Here is an 18,934-nt window from a genome sequence, read left to right as displayed (position 1 = left end):
GTTAAGTGGGTAGAATGCCAGACATGAAAAGGGTTTGCCTGTATAAAGGCATGAGCAATTATCTCCTATGTCAGTCCCTACACGCCACACCCACCACCATCCCAAGTTCTTATCCAAAGAGTTTAATTATACCTGTATTCAGAGCAATATAGTTTATGCGGTTACTTTTAACAGGTTACTTCCTGGAAAGACTTTGAAACTTAAAGGCTGTATTTCTTTTTTATTTTATTTATTTATTCCCTTTTGTTGACCTTGTTGTTTTTTTATTGTTGTAGTTATTATTGTTGTCATTGTTGTTGCATAGGACAGAGAGAAATGGAGAGAGGAGGGGAAGACAGAGGGAGGGAGAGAAAGATAGACACCTGCAGACCTGCTTCACCACTTGTGAGGCGATTCCCCTGCAGGTGGGGAGCCATGGCTTGGGGAGAACCAGGATCCTTGCTCCAGTCCTTGTTCTTAGCGCCACCTGCGCTTAACCCCCTGCGCTACAGCCCGACTCCCTTAAAGGCTGTATTTCTAACTGACAATCTATACCAACCTGAAGACATCAGAGAAATTTTATGAAAGAGTCTTCATAAGAAATACCATGTAGTAAGGAGTTGAGCAGTAGCACAGCGGATTAAGTGCACGTGGCGCAAAGCGCAAGTACTTGGGTAAAGATCGGGGTTCCAGCCCTCGCTCCCCACCTGCAAGGGAGTCTCTTCACAAGTCGTGAAGCAGGTCTGCAGGTGTCTGTCTTCCTCTCCTCTTTCCATTTCTCTCTGTCCTATCCAACAATGACCGTATCAATAACTACAACAACAATGAAAAACAAGGGCAACAAAAGGGAAAACTAAATAAATATATAAAAAAGAAAATATTTTTTAAAAGAAGTGTTATGTAATTATTTGATTGTGATAGAATTGAGTGATGATATTGCTGGCATTAGGATACAAAGAGGAAAAATTAAAATATGAAACCACATTCTGGGGTAGGGTAGGTTATATCATGGATATGTTAATGACTCTCCTGTCTGAGGCTCTAAAGTTTCAGGTTTAACCCCCTGTACTACCATAAATCAGTTGAGCCATATTCTAGTTAATAAACAAATGAATAACTTGGCTGATTAAATAAAATTAAAAAGTTCCACATTATGAGTGGGCATTTGGAGGACAAATACAGAAAAATGAAAGCTAAAGACGATGAGGAAAGGAGAAAATATCTCTTTTAATTACAAACTGTTGTCATATATCACCTTTTAAGAGAGGATATACTCTGAGCAGCAGAACACTGAAGAAGTTGTCATATTCAAAAGATCTGGAATATATTATCACTGAAATTATAAACCTGTCTCTCTATGAGTCTTTAGAATGAAAGTAGAATAATACAGTGTCTTGCAGTGCTCAAGAAAGGAAATGAACTAATGGAATTTCAAAATCTTTCACAAACCTGCAGTGTTATAAATACTTTATTCACACTAGTCACATTGAATGAGTCATTAAAAAAAAACAACTTCATAGTCATGAAAGTTACTTTCCATCCCCCTCCTCCCCCCAGTTATATTGTTGGAGCTCAGTGACATATGCAAGACAATTCCATTTTTTCCAGTGGCCATTTTTTCTCCTTTTCATGTGTAGTGAGTGAGAGATGGGGGGAAAGGACTGCCTCATACAATGTATATGAGCATTCCCCCCTGCAGGTAGTGATCAGGGCCTTAAATCTGGGTCCTAACACATAGTAAAGTTGTGCTTTAACAGTTATGTCACCACATGGCCCCCAAAGTTATTTATTTATATAAAAAAATTGACTAAACCATAGGATAAGAGGGGTACAACTTCTCACAGTTCCCCCCACCAGATCTCCGTATCCCATCCCCTCCCTTGAGAGCTTTCCTATTCTTTAACCCTCTGGGAGTATGGACCCAAGATCATTGTGGGATGCAGAAAGCTGAAAGTCTGGCTTCTGAAATTGCTCCCCGCTGAACATGATATTTTTCTCCTTATGGTAATTTCAGAATAATAATACAATCACATGGAAAACAATGTATTCTACAGTTGAAAAAATGGCATGCAAATCTTTAACCATTTACAAAATTTTGCATGAATTATATTTAGAATACAATTTCTGAATATATTGGATTATATCAATAGTTGAGCTAAGGCTATTCCTCAGTTGATTAGAGCATACAATTTCTGTGCCTGAAGCCCCAGAGGACTCAAGTTCAATACTCAGCATTACTAATACCTAGAGTTGAACAGTACTCTAGTCTGTCCTCTCTCTCTTCCTCTCCCTCTGTCTCTCTCCCTCTTTGCTTTTAATAAAACTAAATAAATCTAAATATATTGTAATAAAAAACAAACATTGTAAATAATAATCACTCAATTTTCCAGAAATTTCTATTTATCATAAAATAGCAAACTTTAACAGATATTGTATAATTGTTTACAGTTACCAATTACTTTTACATATGCAATTTGCATATGTAGTTGCATTGAAATTGTCTCTAAAACTGGAGCCCTGTGGGTTCAGCTGAAATTTATTAGGAACCACAGAGAGAAGAAATTTTCACCATGTTAAAAACACTCTTTATGTCTGTACTGTTTTAATTTGTATATTTATACAGAATTTTTTTTATTTTAAAAAAGCCAAACTACAAAAGAAAATTTATTTTAAGTCATTTCTTAAATGGTTTATTTGGGAAATTGGGAATTCCCAAAACAAACATATATATATATATATATATATATATATATATATATATATATATGTAGCTATGGAAATTGTGAACTCCTTGAATAAATATTTTAATATTACATTTTGAATAGGAGTATTATGTAATATGTCTTAAAAGTATGTAATTAAACTAACCAGTTATTTAAAGGTATATGGATTATGGAAGTATAGGTTTAAACAAAGTGTGTTGAGTTTTTAGGTTAGTGTTCAATAAAATAATTCATATATCAATGTATTTGACTGTAGGTTTTCCAAGTGAGTGACTGTATTTTTGTTCTCTTTTATTTTAATATTTTTAAGAACTTATACTTGTTTTTTAAATTTTTATTTATATATTTTCCCTTTTGTTGCCCTTGTTGTTTTTCATTGTTGTTGTAGCTATTGTTGTTGTAGGATAGGACAGAGAGAAATCGAGAGAGGAGGGGGAGACAGAGAGGGGGAAAGACAGACACCTGCAGACCTGCTTCACCACCTGTGAAGTGACTCCCCTGCAGGTGGGGAGCCTGGAGCACAAACCAGGATCCTTAAGCCTGGTCCTTGCACTTTGCTCCAGGTGTGCTTAACCTGCTGTGCTACCTCCCAACTGTCCTTATACTTGTTTTTATCTGAGGAAGGCTTTCTTTTCTATAGTAACATTTATGAAGATGCAACCATCAGCACTAGTTTGAAACACTGAAAATGTCTAGTGTATTACATAAATCAACTTTAAATAATTAAAGGAAAGCCACGAACTCTTCCATTTAACAGTTAATCAATAAGAAATAATCCTGAACAGGAGTCAGATGACCTCTAAAATTGAATCCTTTTGGTAATTATACTGATGTTGATACAGTTAGACAATCTCCATTTAATTTGATCTCATGGTAATACTAGTAAAATGTTTTGATATTTCAGAATGAAATATCTTTTTAATTTAACATCATTTGAAATTCAGATAAGCTAGTCACTGATAGAAAGGAATAGTTAAAGCTAAAAACATAACAACAACAACAACAAAAGAAAATCGAGGAGCAGGTGAGAAGCCAGGAATAAGTTGTGCATCCCGTGAGTACCCATTCATTGGGGAAACTGACGATCCTTCCTAGCCAACTGAATCCACATGGATTCCAGTCACTTTCAAAGCCAGCAACAAGCAGACGCTGTTGACTGGCTACGGAAGAAGGGCAAACGCTAGAAGAAGAAGAAGTTGTACAGATATAAATGCAGTAAGCTGCTTTGAATTGTGGTGAAGGAACTCACCATTTAATTGATGTTCACAAATTTTCATTTACATATAACAATCCTTTGTGAAAGGTCACATCAAGAACAGAATTAGCTAACAGCTTATTTTATTTTACATCAGGGGAATAAAAGTTCATTATCAAAACATTTTTTTAAATATTTATTTTATTTTATTTATTCCCTTTTGTTGCCCTTGTTGTTTTATTGTTGTAGTTATTATTGTTGTTGTTGTTGTTGGATAGGACAGAGAGAAATGGAGAGAGGAGGGGAAGACAGAGAGGAGGAGAGAAAGATAGACACCTGCAGACCTGCTTCACTGCCTGTGAAGCGACTCCCCTGCAGGTGGGGAGCCGGGGTTCGAACCGGGATCCTTATGCCAGACCTTGTGCTTTGCACCACCTGCGCTTAACCCGCTGCACTACAGCCCGACTCCCATCAAAACATTTTTAAGATGACTTAAAGCAATTACCAGAAAGTATTATCATTGTTTCCCAGCCTTTTCTTTCTAGTAAATGTTCTCAAATATTTTAATACACAAAACAAAAACTAAAACTGTACTTACTTGTTCATGTATGGTGTTAGACTAAAATTTAAGTCTTCTATTCATGACTGCATTCTCTTGATGGAATTCAATATTAGTTCATTTTATATTGGTTACCTTTGTTTCTGCTATGAATTAATGATATTGATTCTTATTATATATGTGTATATGTGCAAATTTCTTGAAATTTTTATTTATGTATTTATTATTGGCTATTGACAGAGAGAAAATGAGAGGAGAAAGAGATAGAGTGAATGAGCAAGAGACATTTGCAGACCTGCTTCACCACTTGTGAAGCTGTCCCCTTGCAGGTGGGAAATGGGATTGAACCCAGGTCGTTGCACACTGAAATGTGTGTCCTTAACCAGGTGCACCTCTGCCTTGTGCCCTATTTTATTATATATTTATGTGTATTGTGACATTTTTCAATTCATAAATCCTGAAGGAAATTTTTTTCCTTTCAGTCTTCTGTTTGTATTTTGTAAAGATATATTACTTAGAAGAGAATGACCCAATCCTTGATAAAATGCCTTACCAATGAAAATACTGTAAGACATACATATATACATATACATTCAGTTGCTGAAGCTCAGTGCCTGAACGATGAATCTACTGATCCTGGTGACCAATTTTTTTTTTCTTTATTTGACAAGACAGAGAGAAATTGAGAGTCCAAGAGGTAACAATGGGAGATAAACAGACACCAGCAGTACTAGTTCCACCAGTATTGAAGTTTTCCCACTGCAGGTAGGGAGCAGAGCTCACAACCAGATCCTTGAGATTAACCAAGTGCACCAATGTCCATCCCAACATATTTTTCAGTAAAAGAAGGCTTGAAGTAGCAATGAAGTTGCCCAGTAGTTTTCTTCTTCTTCTTTTTAAAATTTATTTTGTGCCTCCAGGTTTATTGCTGCTCTATGCCTGCACTAAGAATCCATTGTTCCTAGAGGTCACTTTTCCCATTTTGTTGCCCTTGTTGTTGTTTTGTTAATGCTATTGTTGCCATTGTTGTTGGTAGTGGTGGTGGTGGACAGGACAGAGAGAAATCAAGAGAGGAGGGGTAGACAGAGAGAGGAGAGAAAGATAGACACCTGCAGACCTGCTTAACCACTTGTGGGGCTTGAACTGGTATCCTTACACTGGTCCTTGCACTTTGCGCCATGCACCATGATAGCTTAACCCGCTGCGCCACCGCCCAGCAACCCTGTCCCCGTTCTATAGATACATGACTTGACATATCAAAAAGTGAGAACATTTATTTTGGAATGTATTATTGAATCAAATTACTATTTTCCTACTCTGAGAATATATTATAAATTTAAAAAGCATGTATTGCCATTATTTTACATGGAAGTTCTCTTCCTTCTTGTTTTCTTTATCTTTTTTCCTTTTTCTATATCATTTTTTCCTTTCTTTTCTTTTTCTCCCCTATTTCTTTTTCTTTTCATTTTTTTTTAATGTGGCTGATTAAGATTGAGTTCATTAAGTACCTCTTGGAGGGAAAGTTTTGTGATGATAGATTCCATCAAATTTTGCTTTTATATGAAACACTTTATTCTTTCATCCAGTCTAAATAGAGTCTACCAAGATAGTAGTGTATTCTTGATTAAAAGTAACTCTCATTGGTCACTCTATAAATATCCTGACAGTCTTTTGTAGCTTTTAGAGTTTGTACGGGAAAAAAAAAATTTTAAATGTCTTTATTTATTTATTTATTTATTTATTCCATTTTGTTGCCCTTGTTGTTTTATTGCTGTAGTTATTATTGTTGATGGATAGGACAGAGAGAAATGGAGAGAGGAGGGGAATACAGAGAGGGGGAGAGAAAGACACCTGCAGACCTGCTTCACTGCCTATGAAGAGACTCCCCTGCAGGTGGGGAGCTGGGGGCTCTAACTGGGATCCTTATGCTGATCCTTGCACTTTGCACCATGTGCACTTAACCCACTGCACAACCGCCAGGCTCCCAGAAAAAAAGTCTTAAGATTCCTATAGTATTTCCTTGTAAATTGTTCTTTGATTTTCTCTTCCTCATTTCAGGATACTCTCTTTGTCTTTAGTTTATTGTCATTTTAATCATTATGTGTTTTGATGTATGTGTTTTTGATTTATTTTTGTGTGGATTTCTTAATTTTAGGAGTTAATTTTCTTTTTTATAATCATAAATTCAAGATAAACTGTATTTTATATGTCAATATTAAGTGTGTACATTTAAAAATTTGGTAGGGGCTGACTGGTGGCACACCTAGTTAAGTTACAAGGCACACATGTTACAATGCATAGTAACCCAGGTTCAGCCCCACACTCTCCCTACCTGCAGGGATAAAGCTTTGCAAGTAGAGAAGTAGTGCTGCAGGTGTCTTTCTGTTCTATTCCTATCTCCTCTTTTGCTCTAAATTTCTGCCTGCACTATAAGGTAAATAAATAAAGAAAATTAAAAAAAAAACTGTGGTGGTTTGATTATATTAAATTTTATAAAATAATGTAAATATATTAAAATGAAGATCTTGAAAATATATATTATGAAAATAAATTAATGGTGAACAAATAATTCAGCTGCTGGTTTTATTCTCTTAAATTAGAAAATCTGATGCTACCCCCACACCTATGCACATCTAATCTTTGATAAGGGGTCCCAAAGTATTAAATAGAAGAAGGAGGCTCTCTTCAATAAATGGTGCTGGGAAAACTGGGTTGAAACATGCAGAAGAATGAAATTGAACCACCTTATCTCATCAGAAACAAAAATCAACTTCAAATGGATCAAAGACCTGGATGTCAGACTGGAAACTATCAAATACTCAGAGGAAAACATTGGTGAAACAGTTTCCCACCTATACCTCAAGGACATCTTTGATGAAACAAACCCAATTGCAAGGAAGACTAAAGCAGAAACAAACCAATGGGACTCCAACAAATTGAAAAGCTTCTGCACAGCCAAAGAAACTATCACACAAACAAAGAGAACCCTCACAGAATGGGAGAAGATCTTAACATGCCAAATATCAGACAAGAGACTAATCACCAAAATATACAGAGAACTCAGCAAATTTAGCACCAAAAAAGCAAATGACCCCATCCAAAAATGGGCAGAGGATATGAACAAGACATTCACTTCAGAGGAGATCCAAAAGGCTAACAAACATACGAAAAACTGTTCCATGTCGCTGATTGTCAGAGAGCTGCAAATAAAGACAACATTGAGATACCACCTCACTTCTGTGAGAAAGGCATACATCAAAAAGGACAGCAGCAACAAATGTTGGAGAGGCTGTGGGGACAGAGAAACCCTTCTGCACTGCTGGTGGGAATTTGAATTGGTCCAGCCTCTCTGGACAGCAGTCTGGAGAACTCTTACAAGGCTAGACACAGACCTTCCATATCACCCAGTAATTCCTTCCCTGGGGATATACCCCAAGGATTCCATAATGCCCAACCAAAAAGATATGTGTACATCTATGTTCATAGCACCACAATTCATAATAGCTAAAGCCTGGAAGGAACCCAGTTGCCGAACAGCAGATGAGTGGCTGAGAAAGCTGTGGTACATATACATAATGGAATACTATATGCAGCTATTAAGAACAATGAGCTCACCTTATCTGACCCATCTTGGACAGAGCTAGAAGTCAGCTAAGTCAGAAAGATAAAGATGAGTATGGGATGTCCCCTCTCATCAACAGAAGTTGAGAAAGAAGAACAGAAAGGGAACCTAAAAGCAGGATCTGATTAAATCGAGAGCAGGGCACCAATGTAAAAACACTGTGGTGAAGGGGAGGGTGGTCATTGGGCTTCCTGGCACGGTGGGGGGGGGGTGGTGGGGTGGTGGGGATGGGACACAGTCTTTTGGTGGTGGGAGTGGTGTTTATGTACAATCCTATTAAGTGTAAACATTATATAAATCACTATTTAATTAATATGAGAGGTGAAAAACTGATGATATTTCTAGAACTTCTTAAAACACAGACTGAGTCTTTTTAATACATAGGCTGTTTTTGATATGTTCTCTCCCCAAAGCATAGACCAAGGAGAACAGAAGCAACAGACAGCATAGCTATATACAAGATGCTGGGTACTATACCCCAAACCCTATCAAAGGGACTTTCCAAAGTTAACCCTATCACCGAATAATGTGATGATAATAATAACTATCCATTGTCTTCTTGAACCCTAAGACAACAGGAACCTCACATTTCCACTATAGAGCCTATATTTCCCCCAGTCCTGGAACCTTAGGGTGGGGCCCACTTTTCTGCATGTTGCTCTCAATTAAAATCAAATAATATTGCATCCATGGATCGCAACCTAATCAACACAACGAGTGCCCCATCATGCTTCACTTCAGACTGTGTCCAGAGACTTCAGGTGTGGAATGACAACCCTTCAGCTTCATCACTCGGGTGAGACCTTTCCTTTCATAGTATTCTCTAATTCCATTCCAGGTGGTCCACTCCCCAATAAAGTCCCCAAACCTAGATATAGTCCAGGTCCCCTGAAATAGAGCATAGGGTTCACCCATGCCCATAAACTAGGGGAAAAATATATACCTGAAAGCAGAAGTACACAAGAGCATGCAGGGAATACCCACAACACTTCATCTGCACTATTACAGTCTTCAGGTCCATGATTGTTCAAGAATTTGTTTGGCTTTGTATGTTAACTCTCTTTTCAGCCACCAGGTTCCGGATGCTGACCAGACTTCTCTGGACAGATGACCCCATCAATGTGTATTGGAGCACCACTTCCTCAGAGCCCCACCCTACTAGGGAAAGAGAGAGACAGACTGGGAGTATGGATCTACCAGTCAATGCCCATGTTCAGCGGGGAAGCAATTACAGAAGCCAGACCTTCCACCCTCCGCAACCCACAATGACCCTGGATCCATACTCCCAGAGATATAGAGAATGGGAAGGCTATCAGGGGAGGGGGTGGGATGTGGAGATCGGGTTATGGGAATTGTGCGGAATTGTACCCACTCTTATTCAATGGTTTTGTTAATGTCTCCTTTCTTAAATAAATTTTAAAAAAAGATATAATACAAATCATAAAAAAAAAAGAAAATCTGATGCTGGCTTACATAACTTGGTTTTCTGGTTTTGGTTTTGCTATTTACTTATATAGTAAATAGACTGTGAACCGTATTTGGCATTTTTGGTACAATTTTCCATTGCACTTCATCTTAACACCTTTTAAAAACACTGAAGTTATTTCACATAGTTCAAATTGCACACATTTGGACCATTGCATTCAATTAATATGCAGCTCAGTGTATTATGTCCTTGACTAAGAACCTTTTTCTACTTTACACATAATTTTAAGACAATTTTTGATGGAGAGACTTGATACTAAGTGTTTTGACTAATGCATCATCATCATCATCATCATCATCACTTTTTTTTTTAATAAAACCATGCTTACTAAACCCTCTGGCAAATAAAATCATCTCCAAAAAGACCTTAACAGCAACGTGACTCCATCTGCTCATAGCAAGCTTTCCTCTCCTATATAAATTCAGAACCATGTTCACTTACAAAGGATTGATTTCCAGCTGAGTGGGCAGAATCAATGGATCAACTGTTACAGATTTTACTACTTGTACCTTTGACCAGAGTCTGTGATTTGTGTTTACAATCCATAAGAGCTTTCAGGTCCTTCAGATCTGTCTGAAACTTAAAAGAAAAAAAAAACATAGAGAGAGAGAGTAAAGCAACATTTTTAAAGTTATACTTCTTGCACTGACATATTACAACTCCAGTATTTGAATTTATTCTAAATAATAATAAAAACCACAAACATTTTCATATACCTCCATTCAAATAATGTGTTTTGTCTATGTTAAAACTTTCTCCAAAAAATAACTTTAATATATTATTGTTGATTATTGGACAATAACAAGGTTATTTATTTATGTTTACCTGAAAAAGAGAGAATATGTATGATAAGGATACATCACCTTTGCCAAACGCGTTCTTATTGGTCAATTGGCGATACAGCATCAGGCAGATGTTATTCGCCTACAAGAAACACATATAGCAGTCGATGAAGCTGCTCGATTCACCATCAGTGGATTCGATTTAATATGCTATAATCTCCATCCTAAACACGGCCAAGCCATCTACGCCAAATCGTATCTTGCGGACGTTTACCATACGGCCTCTTCGACCTTCTACGACTCCATTACTATTGGAACTATTCAGCTCATCAACGTATATAAGCCTCCCAGTGCCTCATGGGATAATGAGGTCCTGCCTAGCCCGAATCACCCAGCAGTTTACGTTGGAGACTTTAATAGTCATCACCAAGACTGGGGATATTCCTCCACTCGTGCTGACGGCTCTATCTTAGCCGACTGGGCTTCAGCGAATGACCTCTCCCTATTATACGATCCCAAACAGCCAGACTCTCTTCACAGTGCTAGATGGAATAAAGACTCGTCACCCGACCTGTGCTGGATTAGCACAGTCAACGGCCAAGCCTTTCCTGCTATGAGACAAGTTCTCAAGATCTTCCCGCACAGTCATCACTGCCCAGCTATCATCCACATTGGTCTCCAGCTCCCACTGATTCTGTGCTCGGAGAAACTAAGATGGAACTTTCGGAAAGCAAACTGGCGTCTGTTCAGTGATCTTACCAACAAATATTCCTACAATTCCAATTAACTCTATCCCCTCTGAAGATTCCTACAGGTGCTTCCGCCAAGCCATCTTCAAAGCAGCTTCCCAAGCTATTCCTTGTGGGAGACATGCTAACTATATGCCTTGTCTTGATGCTAAATGCAAGCAACTACTAAAGCAGTATGATGAGTCGGGCGACCCAGATGTGGCTGACCATCTCATTGCCTCCCTGGATGCAGCACACCAAGTCCGCTGGCAACGACTCATGGAAAGTCTGAACTTCACCCACTCAAGTAGGAAGGCCTGGAAGCTTCTTCATAGTCTGGGTGCTGGTAGCCAACCCTCTCCCGTCTCCCATCCTCCCATATCTTCAAACTCAGTGGCCAGTCACCTAACTCAAGTTGGACTTGCTAAGATCTACCCAGTCTGGAAAAGAGAAATTTCCCATGAGTGGTCATCCCACTTCCGTTTATCTTGTCCATCTCCAAAACTCTCTCCCTTTACACTGTCTGAACTGGAAGACGCTTTGAAGAGGGTTAAACTGGGAACAGCTGCTGGCTATGATAATATCACCCCAGAACTCATTCTTAACTTGGGCCCTGCAGCAAAGAAGTGGCTCACTACATTCCTGTGCCACATCTTGGAATCTGAATCTATGCCCAAAATTTGATGTCCTGCGAAGATAATAGCAGTTTTGAAACCAAAGAAAGACCCAACACTGGCCGCCAGCTATAGACCAATTTCTCTCCTCTCCATGTGTTACAAACTCTTTGAGAGGCTGCTTCTGTCACGTATTTCTCCTCTTACAGAGAAATTCCTATCACCCACCCAAGCTGGTTTCCGCCCAGGAAGATCTACCTGCGAACAAGCCCTGGCCCTTTCAACTTACATTGAAAATGGATTCCAGAAGAATTTAAAGATGGGTGCTGTCTTTGTTGATCTCACAGCAGCCTATGACATGGTCTGGCACCGTGGTCTCCTAGTCAAGATCTCAAGATGCCTGCCTCCATGGGTGGCCAACACTATATTGTTTCTTCTCCAGAACAGAAGATTCCGGGTGCATCTGGGTGACAAGTCTAGCAGATGGAGACTTGTCTCAAGTGGCCTCCCCCAGGGCTCTGTTCTGGCTCCTACGCTATTTAATATTTACATCAATGACCTTCCAGAAACTTCTTCAAGGAAGTTCATCTACGCCAATGAAATCTGCTGTGCAACTCAGGCATCCAAGTTTGACATCCTCGAGGAAACACTCACGAAAGACATGTCTCTGATATCTGATTACTGTAAAAAATGGTGACTAATCCCTAGCACTACAAAGACGGTATCATCTGTTTTCCATCTACACCATTAAGCTCGGCCTCGCGTGAGCTTAATGTGCAGCTTGACGATATGAGAATCCGGCATGAAGCCCAGCCAGTCTATCTTGGCGTTACTCTTGATCGCACCCTGTCATTTCACGAACATCTCATAAAAACTGCAGCAAAGGTGGGCGTGAGGAATAACATCATTGCAAGACTGGCCAGCTCCTCATGGGGCGCTAGCGCTTCCACACTGCGATCATCATCTCGGCATTATGCTATTGCACTGCAGAATACTGTGCCCCAGTATGGTTCCGTAGCCCCCATGTCCACTTGGTCAATTCCAAATTATATTCCTCCATGAGGATAATTTCTGGAACCATCCGTTCCACCCCGGTTCCATGGCTGCCAGTTCTTAGCAACATCGCCCTGCCAGATATTCGTCAGGATGCGGCATCATCTAAGTTCATTTCCTATGTCTACACTCAACCGGACCTGCCAATATACGCGGATATCTTCGCCCACCCTGTCCAATGCTTGACGTCTCGTCATCCAATCTGTTCTCCTACGCCTACACTGAACTTCTCTGTTCCAGACTCTTGGAAACAGAGTTGGCAGTCAGCTGAGGTAAAGAACAAACACCTCATCACAGACCCCTGCAAGTGCTTTGACCTAGCACGTTATGATTGGGCCTTCCTCAATCGCTATCGAACAGGCCATGGCCAGTGTGCTGCTATGTGCCATTGCTGGGGAGCCAGAGATGACCCGAACTGCCCCTGCAGCTACAGACAGACTATAACCCACATAGTCAACGACTGCCACCTCTCCAGATTCAAAGGAAGTCTCGAAACTTTACATCAGGCTCAACCTGATGCTGTTAACTGGCTACTGAAGAAGGGCAAACGCTAGAAGAAGAAGAAGAATAAGGATACATCACCTTTCACATTTCCACTGAAAGAGATTAATAACATTAAATAATATGTGTAGATATGGGACTAGTAAAGGTTAAGGATATTAACTTTTTTAGAGTAAATTGTGGATGTATTTTTATTTATTTATTTCCTTTTTATTATAAGTAACACTTTTTTTTTTTTACTTATAAAAAGGAAACATTGACAAAACCATAGGGTAAGAGAGGTACAATGCCACACAATTCCCACCACCAGAACTCTGTATCCCATCCCTTCCCCGATAGCGTTCTTATTCTTTAACCCTCTGAGAGTATGAACCTAAGGTCATTGTAGGATGCAGAAGGTGGAAGGTCTGGCTTCTATAATTATTTCCCTGCTGAACATGGGCATTGGCAGGTCAATCCATACTCCCAGCCTGCCTCTCTCTTTCTCCAGTAGGGTGGGGCTCTGGGGAAGCAGAGCTCCAGGACACATTGGTGGGGTTGTCTGTCCAGTGAAATCCGGTTGACATCATGCTATGGTCTGGAACATGGTGGCTGAAGAGAGTTAACATACAAAGCCAAATAAATTGTTGACCAAACATGAACCTAAAGGCTGGAATAATGCAGATGAAGAGTTGGGGGGTACTCCATTTTGTAGATAGATAGTAGGCATATTATAGTTATATTCCAAAGGGCCTGTGGCTATACGAGTTTTACAAAAAATGATTCCTCCTCAAGAAATTACAGTCTTGGGCCTTCTTTTTCCCTGATAGAAACATTAATAATAGCAATACTGTGCTAAAGAATATTCACTACAGTATATTATAATGATGTAATTATTACATCCTAAGTATTGTGAGCGAATTACTTAAATCCACTATAAATTATTCTTACAAGTAAAATAGTCAAATAAGTAATACAAAAATATTAACCATATGGTTTCTATTGTACAACAGATAAAGTAGTCCATTATATATAATCAATAAATAAAAATATATGTAAAAAGATTCATGTATCATTATGTAATTAAAATGTAAGCCCATAAATAGTTTCAGTGAGCATATTTCTCAAATGTATCATTGTTTTTTTAACTTTCAATGTATTTAGCATATACTATTGTGAAAATTTTATACTTACTGTAAACGATTGCCAGAGTAGAAACATTTAGATCCTCTATCACAGTATATACATACCCTATATTTTCATTTATTGAATTAAGTTCTAGCCTATTATCAAGGTTGCTAATTACAGTGCAAATTTGTTGTCTGTTTTCAATGTGCATCAATTTCAATAGCTTATTGACTACCCATTGCAATTTTTTATCCTTAAATAGCATCTATATTACTCTGTATCCTCACACCTCTGGTAGCCAAATTCTGGTCTCTCCTTATGAGCTGGGCTTCTTTAATTCAAATCTATATCTTCTTAAAGAATCACACTAAATAATGGGTAGTTGTGAGCATGAGGTTGGACAAGTGCTTGCTCTTTTACATTATCTCATGATTTATATTTATAATCAGAAAGTAAAAGAAAAACTTTTCTTCAAAATTGAAATAAAGTTTGTCAACTGTAACTTGTGTAACTAAAATATGTGTAAATAAAAAAAGATAAATGTCAGTAAAATAATGTGTAACTATTTATTCAAAGGATGTAATAATAATGCTGCTAGTAGCATAATTTTATTTCCTATTAGTGAAATTAAATTATAGAGTTTAAATGCACTTTAAGAAGTTATTTTTGTTCATTTAATTGAGAAATTTGTTCTGTTTTGCTTAGTTTTCTCTTAGGATATTCAATCTTGTAAATGACCACATATTTCTTGTGGCAAGACATTATCTACTAAATATTGTTTCCCAATTCCACTAGGTGTGTGTGAACTAAAGATGTGAGTTATGTATATTAGACATGAACTTGGCTTCAACTTTTTGTGTGTCCTTCCCCCTTTTACTTATTGTAACTTATATAATGTTGCTCTTTGAAAAGTAAACTTTTCTTTGAATTTTACAATTTTAGTCTTACTGAGAAATAGCAGAGGCAATATATAGTAAGTCTCTGTACATTAAATCCAATCTATCTTACCATTAGTAGCAAAAAATATAGATGGTGCATTTGTCAAAATTGACTAGCCAAGTAAACATTTTTCTTTAAAGCCTATATTTTATTCAGACTTAGTTTTGCATAATATTATTTTCCTATGCCAAAATTCAGTCCTTGATATTGTATTAGATGCTTCATGGCTGTCACAATTTAGCAGATTTTTCTTATTTTATGATACCTACAACTTTGGGAGCCAAGTATTTCTTTATTTTGTTTTTGTTTGTTTGTTGCTGGAGATACACCTGGGATATTAGAGCTCAAGTCATGGAAGTCTTTCTGCATAACCATTATGTCTCCTGAGTAATTATGATCACATGCCATATCTTGATGTCTAATACCTTTCTTTAACAAAGTAATTAAGACTCCATGGAACAGGGGAGATAGCAGGATGGTTACACATAGAGACTCCCATGCCTGAGGCCTCAATGTCTCAGGTTTAATTCCTCACATCACAATAGTTGAGAGCCAAACAGAGCTCTGGAAAAGACTCAATGGAGAGATGATTGACTCTAGAGCACTAAGCAATTTATATAAAACAGTATAGAGCATCTTATCTAAACTAAATGTTAAAAAATGCTTTCTTGGACTTAGGTGGTGGCATAAGAACCTGAATTCAACCCCGTGCTTCCCACCTGTAAGGGGTAAGCTTCACTAGTGCTGAAACAGGTCTGCAAGTGCTTCTCTTGCTCCCTTTGTCTTCCCTCCCCTTTGTCATATCAAATAAAAGGAAGAACAAATGACCACTGGGATTCACTGTATTGGCACTAAGCCCCAGTAATAATCCTGTTGGGAATAATTAAAAAAAAATACTTTCTTCAAGTATGTCAAGAAATTATAAGATCTGAACCATGATGATAGTTATTCTCTGAGTTACCTAAATGGAATTGGTGTGTGTGTGTGTGTGTGTGTGTGTGTGTGTGTGTGTGTGTGTGTGTGAGAGAGAGAGAGAGAGAGAGAGATCGAGACAGAGAGAGAGAGAGAGAAATAAAGATGGAGTCTTAAGCAAGGTTAAAGTTAAATTAAATGTAAAAAGCAAGAGGGAAGGAAGTGCACTAAAACTACTGTTCTCCATCTCAAACTAGCATAGTGTCTTCCTTAAAATAATTATATATTCTCATTATCACAGGACATTTTTTTCTATTTATCTGACTGCAAAATCTCCTTCATTTAGTCAATACTTTCAATCCTTCCTTCTTTGTTGACATCTTCTATTTTGTGTTTATTAAATACTTTCATGTACTGGTCAGCCTGTCTAGATCTGTCAGTAGCGCATGAGACTCTTAATCCTTTTAAATTCTGATGCTGACACTATATGCCTCACCCTTTCTATAAGAGACAATGGTATGAGAGTAAGAAGTTCAGTGAAGAAAAATATGCTAGTGGCCTAAAAGAAAATCCAACATGGCTGTTAAAGAATATTTTGCACCAGAGATAGCTGGAAAAGTAGGTAAGAAATTGAGCATCTAATTAGATGTTAATATTATTTACAGTGATAAGGACATCTAGAAGAGTCACTGAAGTTGTTATGAAGATAGATTATTTCAGTACAGATATTTTCAGTTAAGATGCCTTTAAGAAAAAATAAAATACAGAAAGAAGTTGGCTATTGGGGGCCGGGCAGTGGCACACAGGATTAAGTGCACATAGTATGAAGAGCAAGGACTGATGCAAGCATCCTGGTTCCAGCCCCCTGCTCCCCAGGGGGTCACCTCACAAGGGTCGCCTCACAAGCAGTGAAGCAAGTTTGCAGGTATTTATTTATCTGCCTCTATATATTCCCCTCCCTTTCAATTTCTCTCTGTCCTGTCAAAAAAAAAAAAAAAAATAGAAAAAATGGCCACAGGAGCTGTAGATTCATAGTGCAGGCACCAAGCCCCACCAATAACCTGAAGACAAAAAGGAAAAAAAAAAAAAGTTGGCTATTCAGGTGTACAAGCCAAGAAAAAAAAAATACCTAGGCTTAAGTTGTATGTTTGAGTATGATCATCCCTCAAATACCTCTGTGACTTTCTCTATTATTTCTCTAAATTCTAGGCATAGTATTGCTCTCATTAATCTATGAAAGTATTAAGGAGACCTTCATAAAATTTTGCAAGGGTAGAAATTGTATTTTAATATCTTCTGAGTTCATTTGTACTATACTTGATATTTACTTATTTTTCCCACATTAATGTCACCTCTACAACTGAATTCACTGTACTTCCTTGTTCTTCTGTCCTCTTTATTTCTCATGCTCAATACCTAAGTTTTCTGGCCCACGCTTACTACATATTTAATAGTTACCTTCAAATTACAGTAGTAACAGTTAGACATCTGTATTCTGGACTACTGTTCTATATTATCCAGTTGGGAAGACAAGAAGGTCTTAAAGTGCATTTTAAGGGTCATGAACCACATGAAGTATCAATTAACAAGCACAGTAATAAAGGAAACACAAATTCACTTCCACATTTTGCCATTTATTTTCTACATCACTCCTAATGAGTTTTTGAAACACATTTGACCTTTCTTTTTCTAACCTGTAATATAATGATTAGATGGATTATTGACTAATGTTTAAATAAGACAAGATGCAACTACATGATTTCTAGGAAATATTAATATAGAAAACTTTTTCTTATAACTCTGATGTGTTACTATTATTATGTTCCTAGTTTTCATGGTAATTTCATATTTTATATACCTTTAAAATCAAATGCTGCAGAGATATTAATTAAAATTTCAACTTAATTTAATGACCAAATATAAATTGACAGGAAGAGTTTAAGAAAACAAAGTGACTTAAAAACAATATAACATTTAATTCTTCTCTTTGTATGAAGTGAAGTGTGTAAGCATTACACTGTAGAATCATCTTCTTCTATATTTGTGTTGCAAAACATTCTGGTCCACAGTATGTGTTTTGGAAATCACAACATGATGAATACAAGACAGATATCTGTATTTCAGCCTCTACTTGAACATGAGTGTTGGAGCTTAAACATAGTTTAAGGTGTGACAGAAAAATTTCCCACCATAGTTCTCAAACTGGGAATATTACCTATACAACATTAAAGAAGTCAGCAAAGGAAAAGGTCTTAATTTTGTTTTATTTCTCTCATCTTCAGTTTTATATAATATATATAATTATTACTGGGGCTTAGTGAGTTAAAATATTATAAGATCAGGGGCCAGGTGGTGGTGCACCTGGTTGAGTGCATGTATTACAATGTGCAAGGACCCAAGTTTAAGCCCCCGGTCCCTACCTGCAGGGGGAAAGCTTTGCAAGTGGTAATGCAGTGTTGCAGGTGTCTCTCTGTCTCTCTCTCTCTCTATTACCCCCTTCCCTCTTGATTTCTGGTAGTCTCTATTCAATAAATAAAGATAATAAAAAATATTGTAAGCTTACAAGGTATAGTTTTATAGCGCACCCACCAACAAAGTTCTGTGTCCCTACCCTCCCATCCCCCACAGATAACCATCATAGTTCATACAAAGTATTAGAAAATATTTATTTTCTTCTATTTTTTTCAAGTTGATGTCATTCAGTTTCCTAGATACTTCACAGGAGTAATACTAT

Source organism: Erinaceus europaeus, chromosome 14, assembly GCF_950295315.1.
Source record: "Erinaceus europaeus chromosome 14, mEriEur2.1, whole genome shotgun sequence".
NCBI lineage: Eukaryota > Metazoa > Chordata > Mammalia > Eulipotyphla > Erinaceidae > Erinaceus > Erinaceus europaeus.
Note: the sequence above shows the minus strand (reverse complement) of the source record.